Raw genomic sequence first — 22,643 nt, 5'->3', positions numbered from 1 at the left:
ATCATTTTGGGGCGACGTTTCCTATCAACGGGTAGTGCTCAAATTGATGTGCACAAGGGCGAGATCACTTTGAGCATAAACGGACAGAAGCTCAAATTTAATGTAATTCGTGCCATGAAATTTCCTGATAAGGAAGACCTGCCAGATTCGGAAGATGACTTGAATTTGATTAAAGAAGAAAATTTTGATGAAGAGTATGAAGACCAACGCATCCGTAGCTGCTTGCAATGCGATCGTAGCAAAAATAAACAAGGAAGAAGGACCGATCGCAACGCAAGAAGAAGAGCTGAAAGACGAAAGAAAAATAATGCAACCTTTTCTCGTGAAGCCACCAACCCTTGAACTAAAAACCCTACCAACACATCTGAATACGCATTTCTGGGGCAGAATGAGATGCTGCCAGTAATAATTTCCTCTGTGCTCAACGCAGATCAAGAAAATGCGTTGATGAGCATTCTCAAAAAGCATGTGCAAGCAATCGACTGGATGCTCACTGATATCAGAGGAATTAGGCCCGCGTACTGCATGCACCACATTCTTCTTGAGGACAACCACAAAGCAACCATTGAAAATCAACGCAGCCTTAACCCTGCGATGAAAGAGGTCGTCAAAAAGGAGATTATCAAGTGGCTGGATGTGGGCATTATCTATCCCATTGTAGATAACACGTGGGTTAGCCCCATGTAATATGTGCCGAAGAAGGGCAGAATGACGGTAGTCCCCAATGAGAACAATGAATTAATACCGCAGAGGACTATCACTGGATGGCACATCTGTATGGACTACCGTAAATTGAATGCGGCCACAAAACCTCCTACCGAGGCATCCATAAAAGGCCTCAGTATACGTTTTGTCCATAAAACCTCCTACCGCGGAGGCGTCAGCAATAACCTGCGTCGATCTATTCCGGCCGTTCTAAAAGGCCTCCATCAAAATGCAATCGGGTATCCCGATATGCGGACAGTTTTTCACCAATCTTCTAAATCGCACCCAGGCGATGCTCAGGGTCTCATTCTCTATTTGTTCAAAGTTCAGCACGTCCTTCCGTCACCTTGCGTTGACGGCCGGTGGGAAGAACTTCTTCATGAATCGCTCCACCAGTTGGTCCCATGATGTGATCTCGTTTGGCTCTAGTGAGTGAGCCCATCTATTGGCTTCATCCCTCAAGGTGTAAGGGAACAAATACAGTCTAATACTCTCCGAGGTTACGCTAGGTAGTGAGAACTTGTCGCACATTTCGACAAAGCTGGTCAAGTGGGCATGCGAGTCTTCACCTTGCAGACCCCCAAATTGCCCTGAATTTTGGATCATTTGTAGCATGATTAGCTTTATTTCGAACCTTGCGTTCTCCTCAACAATAGGCCTTGAAATCCCAGGTGAAAAATCATACAGGTTGGGTGCCGCATAATTCCTCATGGGGATGTTGCGATCAGTAGCCAGGAACATAGGATCTTGCGTTGGCCGTACCGCCCCTTACTTTCCTACGGGTACCGCATTGTCATTATTATCTGCCATACTTGTTGTTTTCTTTCGCCTTATCTGATTCTGACGTACCCGTGCGCGAAAGGTACGCTCGATCTCAGGGGTCAGCTTTGAATTTTGGTTTCAGCACCAGTACTCATAAACCGTCAAGCTGCTCTCCGTGTTGAACAGCCAGTACAACGAGATCTTTCCTACAAAACACCACAAACACACTTAAACAATAAACCGTTAACCAATCCCTAGCAACGGTGCAAAACTTGTAACGCGGTTTTTGTACTATGCGAGTCCATGCCATAAACTTGATTAAATAGATTTTATGCGATGATATGTGATACTACTTCTAGATATGCATTATTAATGAATGTTCTTGTAGTATGCTGTGTGTTGTCACAAGTTTCCTTGCATTGAAACAGAGTATAATTTCACCGCAAGTTTCTCGATGTGATCCGAGGTCGAACACAGGGACTGTTTGAGGTTATTGCGTTATGTTTGTGATATATGCGACCAGGGGTTTTTCAAATTTTAAAAGAGTTTTGTGTACAAGTAATTAAACATGCGATAAAGTAAAGTAAAGTGGTAAGAAAAATGCGATAATAACATAAATTGCATTAAAGTAAATTGCGATAAAGTAAATCTAAGCTAAGATGATACAAGATACAGGTTTCATGATACAAGTTACTGAGGTCAAGGCTGGATGTGAAGATTATACAAAGATCGTGTAATGCAGTGACAAGTCTTATGTGCGAAGCAGAAACAGAAAAGATAATTAATACAAACAGCGCAAGTTCCTTAATTGCGTTAAAGATATAAGTACGGTTCCACATTTCCCTTAGCGTACACCTCTCAGTGATCGGCCGCATTCCCACATCTCTGTGGTGAAATATGGACGAACATAATGAACGCAAGGTTGCTTCCATCTCCAGAAGTACTACTCGTTTTAGTTAACGCATTCTTCTAACCTTCTCTCAATAGATCAGAATGACACCTTCACATCTACTCTCATAGGTGAAGATGCCGCCTAGCATGCCTTAGCTAAACGCATTTATCTCTTTAGCACAGATTAAGTTACTCGTTTAATCCATATTAATTACCAAGGTATTAAGAAAACTTCATGGAGAAAACGATTAATGGAAGAATAGAAATAGACAGAGAAATGGAAATGGAAATGATCGAGACTTTCAATAAAACTATTTAGCGTCTGATACATGATTTGTGAATGAAGAGATTAAGAGAATGAAATTCAATTGATGAATAGAGTTAGAAACAAATACTAATAAACGCCAACGTCTTGGCGCCGATCTAGATGGAGATTTGCTTGTCGGCGTGGATGGAGTGAACGGATGGATGAGCTTCCCTCTCAGGCTTGCTCAATCGATAGCAGGGATCTAAGCACAGAGCTTCACGGTGGGGATCTGGCAGATTCGCACTTAGGCACATTACTTAACAATGCAATTTCCTACTATCCTTGCTAATTCTTAACAAAGCCCTACTTTATTCTTCTATATAACAAATCTCTGCTCGAAGATGCTTTTCTAGTTTTTAAAATAGAATGTTTATCTTTTCTTTGTCAAAACAACTTGATATGTCAATATGCAGTGATCAAACTTTGCGTCATTTATTAGAGACTGTTGGTCATGGTTACACCCTTCATTTTGGTTTGTTCCCACGGGCGTCATGCGAACATCCAACTACAGTTGTGTGCCAATTTCAACTTTAACTCATGATATTCAGAGCAGTTGTCTCTTGCACTCCTTTATATTTTTCTTTGCATTTTTTTTCATATTGCGTTGTTCTTGGAAACCCACCTTCGTTTTGGCTTGCTCCTATGGGTGTCATACGAACATCCAACTACGAGTAGGTTCCTTTCACAAATAAACTCTTATCAGGTTGGGAACATTTTTGAGGTTTTCCCTTGCGTTGACATTGGAGTTTGGCATAAAAAATTTTAATTTTTTTTGTTTTTTTTTTTGGAAATGGACGCATGTTCTTAATGACCACATATTCTTGATCTTATCTGCTCAGACCTTCTCCACCCTCAAATTTAAAGATAAGCAAGGTCCTCATTGCGTTGTTTGGATAGACTAGACAAACACTTAGAATAAAAATTTCAAAAAGAAGGTTTGAGCAGAACTTTGAAAGATAAAAGGTAAAGTACTGCTAAACTAAGAATTAACTAAGTGTTAGTCAGAATTTACAAAGTATGGGAAATGTTTCTAAGCATAAACATATTATACATCATGGCAGCGCAATGAATAACGCAAAACTAAAAGATCAGAACATCGCAAATATTTTCAAAGGATGATAAAGAGAAAGGGTACAGGCAGAAAGGAGTGAATATGTACTCATTTGTATTGAATATTAACAAAGCATACAAATAATTAAAAATTAACGCAATACAAAATTGTTGCCTATACAAAGAATCAAAGAATTTCGTTAACTTAGAAAAATAATGAATTAAATAAAAGTATAGAATGGCCGCATAAAAGAAATAGAAGGTCAGGATTATTGCTGAGGAGCTGGAGGATCTTGAGGAGGATTTGAAGGTATGCTGTGAGAAAATTAAAGTATTCATGGTTGCGCTCCGCAAGTTGTCTTTGGTGGCGGTTCATCGTATGAGTGTTGCAATGTATGTTGATCAATGCCTCCCTTGATGTGGCAACACAGCGCTGAATACTATCAACTTGCTCCATTACTGCATCAAACCGCTGGTCGAAGTAGGCTTGTTGTTGATTGAAGAGTTGCTGCTGTTGGAAGTGAAGTTGTTGTTGTTGGATCAGAAGTGATCGCATTTCTGCTAACTCGGCAGCCAGGGAGGTTATGGAGAGTTTTGCCTGCGATGTCTTGCCAGCATCGTTTTGGGGTTGGGCAGAGGTGCCTTCGCCCAAATCGTGTGTGTCATCAACTTGCAGTAGTGGAATGGAAGGTTGCGGTGATAAGGATGAGGGTGAAGTTAGGGCTACTGGGTGAACAGTTAGAGAATTAGGAACGAGGAGAAGATTGGTAAAGTGTTCATGGAGTGGAGAAGAAGGTTGTGCGGGTGGGCTTTGAGGGCTTGGAAAGCGAATTACCAAGGGCAAAGGGTCCAAAGGTTCGGGATCATGCGTTGTTGACTCTTGGACCTTTTCTTTTCCCTTCTCTTCTCTGCGTGGTCTATTAGGCTTTGGTCCCTATGGCGCGTTGAGGTCGATTGCAGGCCACTTTAAAGATAACTCAGGGAAATGTGGAGAGTCTTTGAGGAGCAACCTCAAGATCTTTATGTTGATAAGGCCGTGGACTTCAAGCATAGGCTCTTCATCAACGCCTACGCCCATTGACAGGCACAGACTTGAAACAGTCCATAAAAAGAAGTACCGTCATCGAATATACCCCATCAGTGCTCTGAGCTATCTTACGATCAGTCGCCCTTCGTCAATTGGTATGTCGCGCGCAATGCAATATGGGGCCATGACTCGATCCCTTGATACAGTTTTGTCATGTGTGGTTGGGATCAGCCGCTTCTTGACCAAGTAGACCCAAAGCCTTCCCTCCGGAAGCAAAGACTTGGATGCCAGGGTACGGATGCCCTTGAGTGAAACCGACCACTTCGTGCCCGGTTGCGTTAATACTCTCAGCGCGTCCTCCATCTGTTGCTTAGTGGGATCATCAATAATTTTGTTTCCCGGTGCATCTGGGTTATCCTTCATTTGGTATATCTCATTGATGTCCCTTGCGCTGAAGGACACCATTTCTCCTTTAAACGTCACCGCATCCCTGGTCCCGTGTAGACGCCCTCTGTAGAAGTCTCTCACTACCTGCGGCACAATAATGGTTGGGCATTGGTAAAATGTGTCCCAACCAACCATGTCATCATTCTCTTTTCTCTTCGATAGACGCTTCCTTGCCGACGCGGGCTTGCTACTTTCTGCGATTGCTTTGCCCTTTTCTTTTGCCAACACAAGGCGAGCTGCTTGCCTTTGCTTCTTCTCCCGCTCTTTGTGTTGTTCCTTCTTCTCGCGTTCTGCGAGTTCTTTACCCTTCTTCTTCTGTAAGTGTCTTCTATTAGCTTCGCGCTTCTTCTCCTTCTCTTCTTCTAACTTCCTCTCCTCTTCTTCCTTCTTCTTTTTCTCTTCTTCTTTTTCTTTTCTTTCTTCTCTCTCGAACTCTTCTACAAACTGCTCGGAGGCCAGCAATAGACGTTTTCCTCCTCGTGCCTCTTTATCCCTTCGAGCCTTGCGAGCTCATTATTACTGCGCATTTTTTCATCTTACAGTCTTCTTCTACGATTTCCTTCTACCATGATGAGTTTTGCGGGCTCCATTTTCTCCTATTTCTCCTCCTCTTCTTTTCTCCTTCTTTTATGTTCTTCTAATGCGATGATTAATCTTTGAGGGTCAACAGTAGACCCTTGCAGTGCATTCTCCCTGCGATGCCACTTCAGGGGGGTATCTTCTCCTTCTTCGCCTTCCTTCGTCGCAAACATTTGCGTTGTTTCAGGTTGCGTCGGCTCCATCAATTGTGTTGTTTCTCCCCTGTCTTCCCTTACAGAGGTTGATTCTCCATCCTTTTCCAGGCTCGCAACCCTCTGCTTCTTTTCTTCTTCTTTTCTTAGGTGCCTTTCTTCATGCTGGCGCATTCTTCTTTCTTCCTTCTCTTTCTTCTTCCTTCTCTTTCTTCTTCCTCTCCTTCTTTTCTTCCTCATCTTTGTCATCATTCTTCTTTTCTTTATTCTTTTTCTCCTTGCGATGATGAGAAGACTCCGCCTCTCCAGCCTTTCTCCTTTTGCTTTTCTTCTTTTTCTTTTTCTCTTCAACTACTTCTGGTTGCATCTTTACTGCAACCTCATCCATCGCAACTTCAGCCACCGCAACTCTGGAGGGTCCGTCACAGGTTTCTGCATTGGCAGTTACCTCAGGATTCTCTAAGGTCAGAGTGTCTCTTTCTATCTCTTCTTCATTCACCACCGCCTCCGGCACCACAACTTCTTTAATCACCACCACCGCCACCTCCTCCATAGACAGTGGTTGGTTTACAACCCCTGCCTCGGGTAATCCCCCTCCTTGCTCCAGATTGCTCAGAATATTACCAAACACCTCCGTATCATCGCATCTCTTTTTCTCACTCTCAATTGAGACGACAGGAGTTGGAACTGGTGTGCTCTCAGTGCTTTGGATGATAAGGTAGGGAGGACTGGAAAATTTGCTAGGTTTTTGGGAAGAAGAAAGCTTCGTATGTTGGGTGCTAGGGTTTTCAATTTGCAAAATGAGGTAAAGATTCACAAACGGGGAAGGGTTCCTACTCATAGTTGNCCGTATCATCGCATCTCTTTTTCTCACTCTCAATTGAGACGACAGGAGTTGGAACTGGTGTGCTCTCAGTGCTTTGCCCCCTCTTGAACTAAGGAGGTCTGACGGCTAAGGGGTTCCCTGGGTTCTACTGGCGATTCTTAGAACGGTGTGGGGTTGGGCTGCAAGTCTGCAACTGGCAGCAAGGAATGCTACCTCTGGCATGGCGATTTGGTAAGAGGAAAGGGTTGATGGTGAAGCAGAGTGCTGGGAAGCTTGGTCGGCCATGGATGATAAGCTTGGAAGGACTGGAAAAATTGTTGGGTTTCTAGGAAGAAGAAAGCTTCGTATGTTGGGTGCTAGGGTTTTCAATTTGCAAAATGAGGTAAAGATTCACAAACGGGGAAGGGTTCCTACTCATAGTTGTGCCGTAGTGGGCCCAACGCGGTTTTCATGGTGACAGGTCTCGAGACACTCAAAAGGACCATCGCTCGAACTTCCCTCATTTATGAAATTTCAGAAAAATGTCCTTTCGTCTGCAAAATCATCATTGCTTTGGGATACAAAACGATTGGACTGCTCAAATGAAAACAAGAATTTTCTTTAATGTTTTATTCGAATGGACGCAAGGTAAAGATTAACGCAATATGTTCACCAACGTAACTACATCTTCGCAGATGATGGGCAACAACGCATGCATCCCCGCAACACACCCCTTAACTAAATGCATTTCTGGGGGATCGAGCGCATGATATTGCTACCAGTGCAACACTACCTCAACATAGTGCATTTAACCAAGGACGGGCAAAAGACATATACGCGTGCAACACACCCATCGGTTTCAACGCATTTGAGTTGGATGACCGCAAAGCGTATCTTGCTTGGTTCAAGATGCGTCTATCATCGCCTTGCATACTAGATGTTGATTGTTTCATTTTATTTATTTTAATTTATTCTTCATCAACGCAAGTTGTTATGGCTTGCGGCAATAAATTTCCCTTTTTTTCTCAATCATTCACCAATTAAGGATTAACGCATTAATTACAAAAAAAAGTTAAAAGAATTAAAGGCGGTACAAAAATAAATGCAAGGGAAATAAATGAAGAATTAAATTCATAAAGTCAAGAAACGAATTAAATGAAGAAGTAAAGACAAAATTCAGGAATTCAATAAGACAGGAATTTAAAGAAAGCATTAAACATAGTTGTGAAATATGGACCGGAAGATGCGTTTCTTTTAGTGAGCACAATCTACATCTCTGCAGGCGGTTCAGCTTGCCTGCCTAATGTCCTAGGGACATTGCTTCTTTCCATTGGATCCCGGGGCTTCTGAGTTGCTGGGCAATGTTTCTGGTGCACTATTTCTCAGCTCAGATGCCAGCTTGCCCACTTGGATCTCCAAGTTTCAAATTGAAGACGCCTGCGCTTGCATTACTGCGTCATTTTTGTCCATATATTGTTTAGCAGAGCCTCCAATGAGCTTCCAGAGGTGTTTGAAGATAAGGGTCTGTCTCTTATACACATCTAGATGTGTATAAGAGACAGCACCCAGGCGGTGCTTAAGGTCTCACTGTCCATTTGTTCAAAGTTCAGCACATCCTTCCATCGCCTTGCGTTGACAGCTGGTGGGAAGAACTTCTTCATGAATCGCTCAACCAGCTGATCCCATGATGTGATCTCGTTTGGCTCCAGTGAGTGAGCCCACCTCTTGGCTTCATCCCTTAAGGCTGTCTCTTATACACATCTAGATGTGTATAAGAGACAGACTACACCCAGGCGGTGCTCAGGGTCTCATTCTCCATTTGTTCAAAGTTCAACACATCCTTTCGTCGCCTTGCATTGCCGGCATCGCTCCACCAGTTGATCCCATGATGTGATCTCGTTTGGCTCCAGTGAGTGAGCCCACCTCTTGGCTTCATCCCTTAAGGTGTAAGGGAACAAATACAGTCTAATACTCTCTAGGGTTACACCAAGTAGTGAGAAGTTGCCGCACATTTTGACAAAGCTGGTCAAGTGGGCACGCAGGTCTTCACCTTGCAGACCCCTAAATTGCCTTGTATTTTGGATCATTTGTAGCATGACCAGCTTTATTTCGAACCTTGCGTTCTCCTCAACAATAGGCCTCGAAATCCCAGACAAAAAATCATACAGGTTGGGTGCCGCATACTTCCTCATGGGGATGTTGCGATCAGCAGCCAGGAACACAGGATCCTATGCTCGTTGTACCGCCCCTTGATTTCCTACGGGTACCGCATTGTCATTATTATCTACCATACTTGCTACTTTCTTTTTGCCTTATCCGATTTTGACGTGCCCGTGCGCGAAAGGTACACTCGATCTTAGGGTCAGCTTCAAATTCTGGTTCAGCACCAGTACTCATAAACCGTCAAGCTGCTTTCTGTGTTGAACAGCCAGTACAACGAGATCTTTCCTACAAAACACCATAAACACACTCAAACAACAAACCGTTAACCAATCCCTAGCAACGGCGCCATAAACTTGTAATGCGGTTTTTGTACTATGTGAGTCCATGCCATAAGCTTGATGACATAGATTTTATGCGATGATATATGATACTACTTCTAGATATGCATTATTAATGAATGTTCTTGTAGTATGTTGTGCGTTGTCACAAGTTTCCTTGCATTGAAACCAAGTATAATTTTATCGCAAGTTTCTCGGTGTGGTCCAAGGTCGAACACAAGGACAATTTGAGGTTATTGCGTTATGTTTGTGATACATACGACCAGGGGTCTTTCAAATTTTAGAAGAGTTTTGTGTACAAGTAATTAAACATGCGATAAAGTAAAGTAAAGCGGTAAAAAAAATGCGATAATAACATAAATTGCGTTAAAGTAAATCTAAGCTAAGATGATACAAGATACAGGTTTCATGATACAAGATACTGAGGTCAAGGCTTGCTGTGAAGATTATACAAAGATCGTGTAATGCCGTGACAAGTCTTATGTGCGAAGCAGAAATAGAAAAGATAATTAATACAAACAGCGCAAGTTCCTTAATTGCATTAAAGATATAAGTACGGTTCCACATTTCCCTTAGCGTACACCTCTCAGTGATCGGCCGCATTCCCACATCTCTGTGGTGAAATAGGGACGAACGTAATGAACGCAAGGTTGCTTCCATCTCCAGAAGTACTACTCGCTTTAGTTAACACATTCTTCTAACCTTCTCTCAATAGATCAGAATGACATCTTCACATCTACTCTCATAGGTGAAGATGTCATCAAGCATGCCTTAGCTAAATGCATTTATCTCTCTAGCACAGATTAAGTTACTCGTTTAATCCATATTAATTACCAAGGTATTAAGAAAACTTCATGGAGAAAACGATTAATGGAAGAACGGAAATAGATAGAGAAATGGAAATGGAAATGATCGAGACATTCAATAAAACTATTTAACGTCTGATACATGATTTGTAAATGAAGAGATTAAGAGAATGAAATAAAATTGATGAATAGAGTTAGAAACAAATACAAATAAACACCAACGTCTTGGCACCAATCTGGATGGAGATTTGCTTGCCCCCGTGAATGAAGTGAACGGATGGATGAGCTTCCCTTTCAGGCTTGCTCAACCGATAGTAGGGATCTAAGCACAGAGGTTCACGGCGGGGATCTGGCAGATTTGCACTGAGACTCACCTCTCGGCCTTGTCTCTTCTCTTCTCGGATTTCTTCTGATCAGTACTCAACTCAGCCTTTCTCTCAATAATCTAGCATCAATTAGCCCTCATATCAATTATCCCCGTATCAAGTATATCTTCTCTGAATTCTATGGGGGTATTTATAGGTAAAAAGCTTTAACTCTTGCTTGTGGGCCCCACTTATTGTTATGGAAATTCTGAAGATGGAGGAATAAATATTCCTTCTGTTATGCAATCAGACCGTTAAATATGCACAACGATTAGTTGTACACGTGTCGCAATCCTCCGCATTTGTGTCGCTTAGCTGCATCTTTCGATCGGGTGCTCGTATGCGGTGTTGTTTTTATTACCGCAGGCGGTTGAAATTCAGCTCAGGATCGACTGTCGCATTGCGCCATCATTGCGTTAATCGTTTTTTTATTGTGGTTTGACGGGCGCAATGTGACAGAGATGCGTTGTTCAGTTTCTCATTGAGCCTTGATCGTAAGCGATGACTTGGTTTCCTGCAAAACAGAGTACAAATATCCTCTTCTACCATCTTGATGATGTTAGTGGGTATAATTGCGATAATTCATAATTATTGTATTTCTGACCTAATTTTCATACAATCGACGTAAATTCCTTCTCTTTTGGCTGCAATATCTGAATAAAGCAGCATAAATAACTTGTATTTCTACAAGTTATCAATTATCGCACCCGTCTTAATTGCGCCGGATTAGACACTGCGGTTCGAAATCATGTGTGACGCAAGCGGGTATGTGATGGGAGTCGTACTAGTGCAAAAGAAGAAAACAATTTTGCACCCCATCGCATATGTGAGTAAAATTCTGAACCTTGCTCAAATTAATTACACCACCACTGAAAAAGAGCTCCTGGCTGTGATTTTTGCATTGGAAAAATTCTGGGCATACTTGTTGGGAACCAAGGTACTCATTCATACTGATCGCTCAGCAATCAAATATTTGATGACAAAGAGGGACGCAAAGCCGAGATTGATCATATGGGTTCTCCTCTTTCAAGAATTTGATATTGAGATAATTGATCGAAAGGGGACAGAGAATCAAGTTGCAGATCACTTGTCCAGACTGAAAAATCCCGAGGTTGACCGCAATGAATCTAAAATGAGTGTCGTGTTTCCGGATGAGCAGCTATTTCGCATAAAAGAACTGCCCTGGTATGCGGACATCGTTAATTATTTGGTATGTGAGCAATTTCTTGAAGATTACACCTACCATCAACAGAAGAAGCTCAAGAATGAATGCAGATACTATTATTGGGATGAGCCGAATCTGTACAAAAGAGGTGCAGACCAAATCATTCGATTATGCATCCTAGACGCTTCTTAACAACGCATATTATCGCAGTGCCACGATTCGTCATATGGAGGGCACTTTGGAGGACAACGTACTGCAGCCAAAGTTCCTTCATTATTTAAGGATGTTGCTGACTACACAATGAAATGTGATCAGTGTCAACGCATCGACAACATTTCATGGAAGAACGCAATGCCAATTAATACTATCTTGGAGCTGGAACTATTTGACGTATGGGGGATTGATTTCATGGGACCATTCCCTCCTTCAAACGGTAAGCACTATATCTGTCTCTTATACACATCTAGATGTGTATAAGAGACAGCGTTGTGGGTATACCGGACCACATTTAAAACACCTATAAGAATGTCCCCCTATGCGTTGGTATTCGGCAAAGCGTGTCACTTGCCCTTGCATCTGGAATATAAAGCATTGTGGGTGGTCAAGAAACTGAATTTCGATTTAAAGAAAGTAGGGGAAGCGCGGAAAATGCAATTGGTCGAGCTAGAAGAATGGAGGAACAATGCATATGAAAATGCGAAAATTTATAAGGAGAGCACCAATCGTTGGCATGATCAACACATATATGGCAAGAACTTCCAAGTTGGGCAGAAGGTCTTGCTTTTCAAGTCACGTCTATGACTCTTCCTGGGAAAGCTAAAGTCTCGTTCGTCTGGACCATTCATAATTCGACAAGTATTTTCGCATGCCGCGGTGGAATTATCAAATGACGACGGCACCAACATATTCAAAGTCAATGGGCAACGAGTAAAGGCATACCATGGAGAAGACTGGCATCGCCAAGTCGACTCCATGGAACTAAGAAACTTTGAATAAAGAAGGAAGTAGGTGGTCCCTGCGTTGTCAAATGATCGCAATTTCTCCGAGATGCAAGTTTTGGAAAACTTCAAGTCTTCAACTCTTTTCTCCACTACTCAGAATCTTCACTATCTTTTCATTTTCCAGTACTATTTCGAAAAAAAAAAACCTTTTCTTTTGTTTAAAATAATTTGACCCTCTCTTTGTTTTTCTTACAATGATCGAGGCGCTGGATTGTGGGAACGTACGCGAAGCAACACTTATCTTATTCCATCACTGTAACCCAACGAATAATGATCACCGCAAGATGGATGCATCAATACAATGCGGGCGACAACGCTAAATTTAGGGGTGTACTCTTCCTTATCTTGACTTTAAATTTTGCGCTATCACATTGCATATTATTTTTCAAAGTTTTATCACCGCCTCCTCGTTTACCGCAATCATATCACCAGTAGATAACTTTGGTAGTTTACCGCATGTTGTTCTTTGCCAAGTATGATTTCAATGATGAAAGATATGCTTCTATCTCTTTCGTATATACTAGAGTCAACGTAAATCTTAGGATACTCACCTCATGAAATATTTCTCGAAGTTAAGGGTTTGCTAGCTTTCTTTCAAACTCTCTTTACAACACATTTTTTGACCATCGCATGACTTATTTTAATCTTTTGGTAATGAGGACATTGCTGCATTTTAAATTTGGGGGTGGGGTATTTGTTTCCGACCTTGCTACAAAAAAAAAAAAAAAAAAAAAAAAAAAGTAACAACAACAACAAAAAGATGATTTTTTAGAATAACAACTCCACTGTCAATGCAATGGGAAACCCATGATTGATAAAAGTTAAGTTGTGAAAGGCACTTACCCATAGTTGGATGTCTGCGTGACACACGTGGGGGCAAACCAAAACGAAAGTAAGTCACCAGGATCAACGCATAAATAAATGACCGCAATTCCACTGCCAAGATGGCATGAGTTTAGTTTGAGAAAGAGTGCATTGCTCGTAGTTGGATGTCTGCATGACACCCGTGGGGGCAAGCCAAAACGAAGGCAAGGCACTCAGATCGGTGCAAGGTCAGAAAAAAATAGCAATGAAGAATTTTTTTTTTGTGCAAGGATAAATTATTTGACACCCCGGTGGAAAATTTTCTTTTTGAAATAAATCATGTGATGTTCCGAAATTCAGTAAAGTCCTTTTGAAAGTTAAGCTTGCAATCCCTAAGTCTTAGAAATATTTTAGGAAGAGATTTGAATAAGACTTAAGGAAATTCTGGCATATAGGATTTAAACGAATTATCCTTGAGAAATCTAGTGAAAGAACTTTGCGGCTAACTTGCTAAAAGAATCCTTAGCTTATGCTTGAGGACAAGCATTGTTTATATTTGGGGGTGTGATAACGGGCAGAAATGCACGTTATCATAGTGCTAAATCATTAAACAATGTTGGATTGCATTGATGAAATATGTTAAATTACGTCCATTAAGCATAAATTCTATAATATTGCGGTCGCATGCATCCAGTGCATTAGAGTAGTCGATTACTTCACATCACTTTACAAGTTCACACATCTGTTCATAGTTTTCTTTTCCATTTTACGGCAGAGCTAGAGAAGAGTGGTGACGTCGGAGATCATCCAAGGCGGCTCGAGAGAGAACCTTGGGGTGTAAGAGCAGAGAGCGGGTAGACTCTCGCGAAAGCGAGAATATCTTTAGAGCACGAGTAGAACAGTGTAACGCCTGGTGGCAAGAAATTGCTCCAGTCTCTTTACTATACTTGCATTGTTATTTTGTACTTCATCTTATATCTATTCAATGGAAGTTCTGTTTCTATATCTGTTCACTCTCTTAATACGCATGAGTAGCTAAACTAGTTGAATGGGTTGAGAAGAACTAAGCTAACATGATCTTGGAAGTTCATTGCTTGCGATTGTCTTATTTTATGTTGTGCAAATTACCCTTTTAGAGCTACTAGAGAGAGAATCTAAAGAAAGAACCTAATGTCTCAAGAGAGCTAGGTTAGAATCTGGTCTCCAAAGAGCAAGATTAGACTTGCATAAACAAGAGATAGGGACTTAGAGATAAGCTCTGTTGGTCAACTTGCATCGCATGCATCCTAGGAATAGGAATGATATTATATGGTCGCATATTTGTGTGAATGTCATGTTGTCATCGCATAAATAGAGATAGAGGTTTATGTGTAAACCCTGTAGACTTATCGTATATTTATCGCATATGTTCTAGCCTTAGAAGCCGTGGAATTCACGCCGAGAGGTGGTTTACTATTGTATGCATGTTACATGATCGCAAAGCATGAACGCATCCTATGGAGTGTTAGCCGAAACCCTTCTCAACCCGTTCACCGCATATTCATCGTATTTCCCATTTACCAACTCTTTTCAAACTCTACCGCATTTATTATTATTTTCATCAACGCAACAACCACCCAACACTTGTTTATTTCACTGGTTACCGCATGTTTTCATAAAAATCTCCAACGCAACTATTTTCACAAGTCCCTGTGTTCGACCCTGGACTTACCAGGAAACTCAGAGGAATTTACACTTGGATTCTGCTGGGGAAACTTGAGTGCACAACGCTATCCATCAACACATATCATCATATTTTCCACACCTCATAAATCTAAGCATCAACATGTAGCTCCAAGTTACAGAACATAAATAAGCTCCAAGTTCCATATCAAAGAACATTTCTCGTCGATGAACTTCAATAGAGTCAGCAACACTTGCTTTCTCTTCCTTGAGATTAACAGGCGAACTGACACTACTTGTATTGTCATCTATCCCTCTGTGCTCGAAAAGTAAGAACTAACGTTCAAACAACTCTTGCATCGAGTTCATGATCTCACGTGCAATGACCATGTTCCCAACCCTTTTGGCTAAAGCATCAGGTATGCTAGCCAAATTGTGAAGTCGGGCCAATGAATTAGTCTTCATCCACACCTCAAATGCATTAGAATACTTCACAGTGCATCAAGGGTTGGGACTTGAGGACACTCCTCAACCATGACAAACTTGAGGTTGTCTACCACGAAATACGTTTTACAAGACTCTTTCCACTGTATGAAAATGGTCAAATTAGAGGCATTTAACAGAAAATCAAAATGTTGCTGAAAAACAAAAACACATTGACCTATGTTAGGTTTTAAGCAAATACTCGTTGAAAAACATATAACATCCAATACGGTTTAGCAAAACTAACATGAACCCCATGTGACATCTAGTTTCACAATAACGCTCCAAAAGTTTAGGACAAAAGTCATCGAAGGGTGGTCAATTCATCCCTCCTCTGAATTAAGACATTCTCAACCAACCATTAGTACCAAAACAACTTTTGTTCCTATAACTACTAGCCATCATTGATTTGGTCAAGAAATCATTAACTTACTTAACAATTTCACATAATTGTGACCCGTCATTTTAGACCCTAAAGTTCCGCCCTAATCAGCCAATCCAAAGGGAAAAAATCCGATTGGGGCAAAACCTAAAGTGACCCTATCCATTTCTAGAGTTCACCTTTATATTGACCAACTGCACAAAACCCATCCGAAGGGGGACGCACCCAGGGCACCACGAGGGAGTGCAAGAATGATCTCACAATGTGAAACAATGAAGAAAACCGTAGGATGTGTTGACACGCTCCCTTCACCCACTTACTATAAACACTCTCTCCGTCTACCTTGATATTGACTCATGCAAACACCATCCAAAGGGGGATGCTCCCAAGGCACCACGAGGCCAAGCATGAATATCACGGCGTGAACATTCAGGGAGAAACGTGAGTGGAATCATTGACATATCACATATATCTCGTCTTCCCACTGAGTATTTTATAACCTAGGGTTTAGTTTACATAGAAAAAATACGACTAAGAATATTAACTAAGTGACTTTTTAGGTTTGCCCAAGAGTAACTTTTACCTTGGATAGTTGAACAACTTTTGATCATCATCCATTAAACTCTTTAACGGAGTCTTTGACCAACTATCGCATGCTTACAGAAAATCTATCTAATTCATCTTTCTAGGTAGGTTCCCAGGTAAGGGTGTTTAGTTTCTGTCAGCTTAAGTATCCCAGCCTAGACAGAACCCGTCTTAGACAAAAGATCCTTTATAGATAGATTTAATACAATTTTAATCTTTTATGCCAATCAATTTAATCATATTAAACCGATTTAAAAGATTAAACTAGGTTGCTAATCCCATTAGAACCTTGAACTTAGGTCTATCTCAATCCAATTTTAAAACCCTTTCAAAACATGAGTTTGCCTAAGTCCGCATGCAACTCTTTCTTATTGATTTTGGTTCTAATTTCAATTATAACACTTATAAGATAAACAACCAAAACCATTTACAACGCAAAGGAAACACATACAAGGAATTTATAACGCTTATAAACAGCCTAAGTGTCATGCTCCATGCATTGTTCATTTATTGCTACTTTTATATAACACTTATATAACATAGCAATGAACCAAGCAAAACATGCTTCCATTCACCCTTATATTATAACGCTTATAATATAAAAATGATGCATGAAAATAAGATTGATGATGATAATAATAGTAGTTGTGCTGGTAGTATAATAATAATATTGTTATAGTGATGTTAATGGTTTTTAGCATAATATTAGTAATAGTAATAGTAGTAATGGTACTAATAATAATGATAATAATAAAAGTAGTAGCAATAATGGTACCAGTCATATTAATTGTAATAGCAATAGTAATAACATAATGATAGTATACTAGCAATTATAATAGTGGAACCACAACCTTAGTTTAAGTGCTACATTAATTTAATTAACGTAGTAGTTTAGAAGTTTTTTTTTAAAAAAAAAAATCATATTGAATTCAAGCTTGTATATAACCAAATGTTTTGCATGAAAAAAAAAACAAAACTCAAGAAAAAAAAGTAAGAAAACTTACTTGAAAAGCCCGCAATGTTCTTTAATGCTTCTTGTTAGAAAAAGAAAACACAAAGCCTATTTATAGTCACCCACAACCTACTTTCCATTAATTTTTATTTGTTTTTAAAACATATCCTTTACTAACCGACTTATGTATATTTTATTGTTATTATTAATATTTTTTTTCTTTCACTTCTTAGATAATTTTCAATCTTTCTAGTTTTTTATTTTTTTATTTTTTTATTTTTTTCTTTCTTTATTTATTTGTTTATTATCATTATTTTTATTTATTTGGTTGTCCAATTTACTAGATTCTCTCTTCTTTTTTTTTTTTTTTTATTATTATTATTATCATCATCATCATCATCATCATCATCATCATCATTATTATTATTTTATACTTAAGGAAATTTTCTATATCATTATTATTTTATTTCTTTTATAGTTACTTACTTAAATATTTTCTTAATTAGTAATTTGTTTGCCACTTATTTAAATGCTAGTAAAATTTAAAACCGATTAACTATTTGTTATCTTAAAATTTAAAAATTGTCTAGACTTAGAATAATACAATTTTAATTTTCAACTTTAAAGTTAACACATAATTTCCTAATATATTTACATACAAGTTCGGAATATTACATGTAGTCTGAAGAGGAACCAAGCACAGGTGCGTTGCTGACTCCACTATGAAGGCTAAGTATGTAGTAGCTTGTGAAGCTGCTAAAGAAGCTGTGTGGCTCAGGAAATAGCTTCGACGCACAATGTTGTTGATCCATTTAAAAAGGCCCTCACGGAGAAGGTGTTTAAGGGTCACTTGCAAAGTATGGGTCTATGGGACATGCCACATCTAGTATAGGGAAAGTCGGAGATTTTGAACTGGGCGCGTATTATGCCATAGTTTCTTGGTTTGTGTGCTTTTATATTGGTTTGACGTTTATGATATACACCCCACTAGCTTTAGGACAAGTGGGAGATTGTTGGGGTTGATGCCTTAAATCTCTTGGGTTATGTATTTTGTAATTGTATTGTATAAACGATTTATTTATTTAATAAAATCCGAGGTACTTTATTCGATATTTAGTAGCATTAACCCACAAAACCAATAAACTAACATCTTAGGTTATCTTCTATAGCTTAAATATTTATGTAGAGACTAGGGGTGTGCACAGTTTAGTTTGGTCCAATTTTGGGCTGAACCATGAACCGAACCAAAGTCCACGGTTCTAAACCGATTTCCATCGATTTTGGTTCCTAAATTGAACCAACCTGAATCGGTTCAGGTCGGTTCGATTCGGTTTATAAACAATTTTTTTTTTAATTAGACAAAACGATTGGGCATATGAGCTTATGTGCTTATGCTATGGGTTGGGCTTATGGACTGATCAGTATTATTTAATATTTAATAATACTTTTAGTTAATATAATATTTAATAAATATTATTTATATTAATAAATATTAATATATAGTGTCGGTTCAATTCGATTTTTTTTGGAAATTTTAGGACAGAGAACCATTGATCAAACCGATAGTTTATCTACTTAGTGAATCGATAGTTGCTTCTTTTTTAAAAAAAAATAGACCAAACCAGTTGGTTTGATTCGGTTCAGTCTGGTTCTTCGATTTTGGTCGGTTCCTGCACACTCCTAGTAGAGACATATAGATGGATCATGTTTAAGTGATAACCTTATCTTGGTGGCACTATAAATACAACCCGCTTTGTAGTTATTACAATTGTTGTAAAGTGCTACAAATAATTTGATCTTGATCATTCATGTAGAGACATATGAGCGGGGGTGTTCTATACAAATAGATTTGCATAAGGCCGGACCACGAAATGATTAATCTCATTGTATAACGTCGTTAATAGTATAGACTTACATTTCACCAAGATGACAATAGGTAACATGATTTGAATCGTGAGTTGGTTGTGAACTCCTACCTATGAAGGTGATCCTTTGATTTGTATGGGTGAGAGTGGCCAGATCGCTGACTTAATAAGCCTACCATTTTAGGGATTCGTTTGATTGGGGAGTTGAGAACACAGCTATACATAATACGGAATTCACTCATTCCCTAATGTTGGTGTAAATAGATAAATTGCTCTCTTAAGGGGGATTATGAGGCTTGAACAATGTGGTGCCACACCCTCTCTTGGCCCGAGAGAGGTTTATTCATAGTTGGATTATGACTTATTGTTCATTAAAGAGATCAATGATACTTAAGGAGTTAAACGTAACTACAAGAGAAAAAGGGTAACTTTTGACCTACATATACTTACAAGCAATTTGTGAAGGATCATCTAACTGTTGACTGGTTATATCCAATGGGAAATATATATGTAGTGCGAAGAGTGAAACGGTCGGTTTTTAGTGGAGTGACTGGAAGTTAATGGATGTTGAGTAATTTAATTAAAGAAGTTTAATTAATTATTCAAATACTATTGGAGCTTCAATCTATAGGTCCATAAGGTTCTCTCTATAGCTTAACTAGGATTATTGAGAATTAATTTTGGATTAATTTGAATTGTTCAAATTAATTGTTCAAATTAATTATATGTGATATAATTAATATAATGTATTTGATACATTATAATATAAAGTTTATTTAAGAGAAAATAAATATTTTAATATGATTAAAATATTAATTATGTGAATTGGATTCATATAATTAAATTTAATATAAATTTGATTTATATTAAATACCATGAATTATTGAGAAAATTCAAACTATAGGTTATATTATATTTGATATAGTGTAGACTATATATTATATGTTATATAAGATATAACATATAGCTTATTATAAAAGCTGTCTCTTATACACATCTAGATGTGTATAAGAGACAGGTATAATATATATGTTATACATTAAGATGGTTAGTGTATAATTATATATATATTAAATAAATTTAAAATTATTTTAATTTTTGAAATTTAGATGAGGGAGTTATTTTCTAACTCCCTCTCCCCATTTTCTCTCTAAGGACATGGAAGTTGAAGATAGAGATATCATCTTCTTTGTTCTATGGATTCTGGTAGTAGATGACAGAACGATATTTCAGAAAGACTTCCTCTCAAGAAAACTATCCCTCTCCTAGAAACCAACATAGTCCATGCCTCCTACTTGATTCTCTACCCAAAGGAGAATATAGAAGGTTTAACTTGTGGTGGTGTTCTTTTTTCTTGTTCTTCGGTTCTTAGTTCGAGAGTTTGAGCCATAAGATTGTTAGAGAAGAAGAGGATTTTCGTGAATATTGTGTCTTCAAGAGGTAAGTCTCCAAATTTCTATTTATCTTCTCCATAATGTTGTGAAGCATGCTATAAAATTCCTCTTTGAATGCATGATTTAGGTTTTCTACATATTTTAGTTTTCTATAAAATTGGGAACTGGGATGATCCCGCTCTCACTGCGGACCTCACGGTTCCTTCATGAAAAATTCACATTATTCACAATATTGTAGTCCGTTTCAAGAATTCTTTTCTAATGTGAAAGTTTAAAAAATGCTCCAACAACAGACTATAATAAAAAAATTCAAGAAACTATGAACCTAAAGCTCTGATACCACTTGTTGGGAAAAAAATTTCACTACTATTGTAGGAATAAGCAGAAAAATAATAGAGAAATTAAAAGAAAGCAATAAAATGGGAAACACAAGAACTAACATAGGAAACTCCAAACAAGAGAAAAAACTATAAACCAAAACCAGAAAAAAAAATCCATTGTGTGAAAAATTATTAAAATCACACAGAAATCTCTCCATGATGCTAATTACAAGATTACTCTCTCAAAGCTTTTGACTACTCACACCCTTTTTCTACTCTCAAACTAGAGAATACCAAAGAGAATTTAACTAAAGTTAGCACACCTAAGCTTAAAGTGTTTATAATTGGTGAATGATTTTAGAGAGAGATGTAGAAATATTGGTGAAATATCATTAGGTAAGGAAATTTAATAATACAAGAGATGAAATTTATTAAATACAAGAGTTGAAATGGGCCCAATGGGCTTTTACCTACAACTAATTAACATAATACAAAATGATATAACATTAATATGAAATACCAAATGCTAGAACATTACTATCTAATACTCTAACATCCCCCCAAAAGCGAACGACAGTTTAATGACGTGAAGCTTGAACCTAAGAAGCATAGAGAATGAACTGCTTGAAGCTTGAAAGCTGATGAAAATGGAGACTGAACTACTTGAAGCTTGAAAGTTGATGAAAATGGTTAATATTGAGTGTGAGAGTAGAGGTGAAAGAGAAACTTATATATGAGAAATTGAAAGGAGAAATTAGAGATTAAAGGGAAAGGGAAGGGAAGGTATATTTAATTGAATGAAGAGAGAAATTGGGATTCAGTTATGAAATGTTGAGAAGTAATTGGAGAGAAAAGTAATGATGAGGAGGTGGCGTGCAAAATGGTTTAAAAAAGGAGGGAGGAAAGGAAAATTAATTAAAAAGAGAGAAAAAATGCGGTATTAGGAAACGGAAAAACAAACATGAGGAGAGAGGTTCTGAGATTTTCTTTTTTTAAATGTTAATGAGTGAGAAAGAGGATAATTAATGAAGGGAGAGAATGAAGAGATGAAAAATAGTATTGAAAATCGGTAGAGGAGAAAATTAGGGGAGAGAGAAGATTGGATTTCATTTCATTTTATGTGGAGGAAAAAGAAATTTTTTTAAGAAATTGAAAATATATGGCGAAGAGAAGAGAGATTTAGGGTTTGATTGGGGACCATATATGAGTTTTAAACTCAGTGATTCTTATATCATATCCATGTTTGGAGGCCCATTTTGTATATCACCAATTTTAAAAATCCAACCCAATTGGTTTGCAAACAGTAATGGGAATTTGGAGGGGTTTTCTTATGTCCCCTCTCCCCTTTCTCAGATGTCTCTCCCTCTCCTCTTTCTCAGATGTCTCTCCCTCTCCCCTTTCTCAGATGTCTGCCTCTCCCTCTCCCCTTTCCCTCAACACGTCTCTCCCTCTCCCCTTTCTCAGATGTCTGCCTCTCCCTCTCCCCTTTCCCTTAACACGTCTCTCCCCCTCCCCTTTCTTAGATGTATCTCTCCCTTTCCCCTTTCCTTCAACACGTCTCTCCTTCTCCCTTTTCTCAGATGTATGCCTCTCCTTCTCCCCTTTCCCTCAACACGTCTCTCCCTCTCCCCTT

Source organism: Benincasa hispida, chromosome 7 (assembly GCF_009727055.1).
Source record: "Benincasa hispida cultivar B227 chromosome 7, ASM972705v1, whole genome shotgun sequence".
Lineage (NCBI taxonomy): Eukaryota > Viridiplantae > Streptophyta > Magnoliopsida > Cucurbitales > Cucurbitaceae > Benincasa > Benincasa hispida.
This window is presented reverse-complemented; position numbering follows the sequence as displayed.